At 49.0% G+C, this 2185-nt stretch overlaps 1 non-coding gene across 1 annotated transcript; it reads right to left on the minus strand.

The window, feature by feature from the left end:
• Positions 1-598: 598 nt before the first annotated feature.
• On the minus strand, positions 599-896 carry LOC149332839 (signal recognition particle RNA). The gene has a single exon (XR_016285381.1).
• Positions 897-2185: the final 1289 nt, after the last annotated feature.

Consider the following 2185-nt stretch of genomic DNA (forward strand, 5'->3'; position numbering starts at 1 on the left):
TCCGAGCCAGACACGCTACGCTTACATCACTCAAGCACCGATAGTACTGCACCTGCGCGTACTACCGGCCCGAGATGTAAATGGACCATGAAACTTACATTAAAGTTTGATAGCAGGTCAGCGTAACACTACAGTCAGAAATTAACGAGTGCGACAAGCATCTACCGATAGAGCAAACCGCTACTGCTGTGCGAAGTTTAGAAAAATAAATTTCTAATTCCTCTTCGGGGGCCCATTTACTTTTGCTGCCAATACTACTCCAAGTTTCTGCGCCAACCTTCGTGCTCCTGTATGTACGCGAGGTGCGTTCCATCCGTAGTGGTCTACCAGAAATAGAGCAATAAGCAAGGATTACAGCGATTAACTCCGAGGATTACATTGAATCGTAAATGGCGCACAACTCACCACGAGGATCAGAATAAGCGAGATAAATAAAAAAAGAAATTAAGCAGAGAAAAAAAGTATACCACTGAAGTGATTTCGAACCAACGCTCCGCAAGGCAGGCTCATCTTGAGTGAAGGCAGATGAGCCTGCCTTGCGGAGCATTTGGTCGAAATCACGAAAGCCTGAATTTGTGTATTACACAGGTAACAAAAAAAGGCGCTAGGTCCGAGTCTATTGACCGGGCTACCCCATGCCGCCCATTCACAGGTGCTATCCCACTACTGCTCAGCGCGGGAGTTTTTGCCTGCTGCGTTTCCGCCCTGGGCCGGTTCACTCCTCCTTAGGCGACCTGGCCACCCCGGGTTCCCCTGGGGTCGCCATATCGGCGCCCAGCTTAGCGCGGACACCCGATCAACATGGGCCAACATGGGGAAGGGCTCCCAGCCTCAACCCGTCCTCTAGCGCCGGCCTCCAAGCAGCTGGATTACAGGGGCCCGCCACAACCCCCGGCGATGGCGGCCTTCAAACTGCGGGGTTTTATATTTACCAGACGCAATGCTATGTTCTCACTATTTTCTTACTGCTTTAAAAATTCGACTGATCTCAGCATCCACAGCAGTTTTTGTGCGATGAAAGTGTCATCACGATTTCCGGATTAGAGAACACGTGTGGTATGCAAATTCCGTGCAATGTAGCAGTTGATGCGCGCTCCCTCTGGAGAAAATTACACAAATTATTGAAGCTAACTGTATGGACTCCGAGATTTATACTTTGCGGATACTCGTCTTGGAAGCCGTGGTAAGGCAGATCAGCTGCGCAGAGACTGTTTCCAAGTGCCATGGTCTCTTATTTAGTGCTTATGGCCAGTTCAGCAGAGTGCTATTTGTGGCTGATTATGAAGTGAAATTATTAGTGGAAGCAAACAGGACGCAAGGAAGATGAAAAACGCAAGTGCTGCGTTCCGTACTTGCTCGTGTCCCGTTTTTACTTTCGTGATCGTTTTGAATCATAGTCAGCGGTTGGACTCAACGGTTTTTATTTTTCATCAGGTTAAAGTCAATATGAAGTTAAGGTCCACCTCGTGACGTGCATCTCGTGATATCTCATTCTGTTGTCGTCAGCGTTTGAAACAGACTGTGTGGTGTTCAAGAAAAGCAGCGCTGAGGTGAGGCTCGCAGGCTTCGGGAGGTTCTCAAAATATCTAGATGAATCCGAGCTTTGTCGCTACGTTTATCTAAAATCGTACTTTCGGTTGAGCTGCCTTGCCAACGGGCATTACAGATCATCGAAACGAACGCAGGGTGAACGATACGAGTGCAGCCTCCTTTGTTGACCCCTGTATGGAATCAGCTACCTATTGTAGCGAAAGCTACATTAGCCACGAACTTGCGATTTCGCTGTGGCGGTGCTGTGGCGGAGCAACCGCCGCAGCTGGCGGACGCCGCGCGCTCGCCGCGCCATCTGGAATGACGTCACACCGCTCGCCTCAGCATGGAAGGCGATAAGCAAGAGTCCGAGTACTCAGCAGGGGCAGAAGCCGGAAAATAAAAAAAAAATGGGGAGGAGGTCAGTGACAACGGAGTTCTTTTTCTGTTTTCTTTTTTTTCTGAGGGGGGGGGGGTGGTTTGAAGAGCATCAGTCTTCAATCTTGCAGTAACACCTTCTGCCGGGCTAGTTGGTTGCGATTCATATGTATCAGCAGCGCGAACACAAAACAGGAAGGAGGAGAATATAGTACAGAGCGTTGAAAAAAAAAACTGGGCTGAGTGTGCGCGAATGACAAAAAGGATGGAAAAAAAT

Source organism: Amblyomma mixtum, chromosome 8 (genome assembly GCF_055824585.1).
Source record: "Amblyomma mixtum isolate Tamu chromosome 8, ASM5582458v1, whole genome shotgun sequence".
NCBI lineage: Eukaryota > Metazoa > Arthropoda > Arachnida > Ixodida > Ixodidae > Amblyomma > Amblyomma mixtum.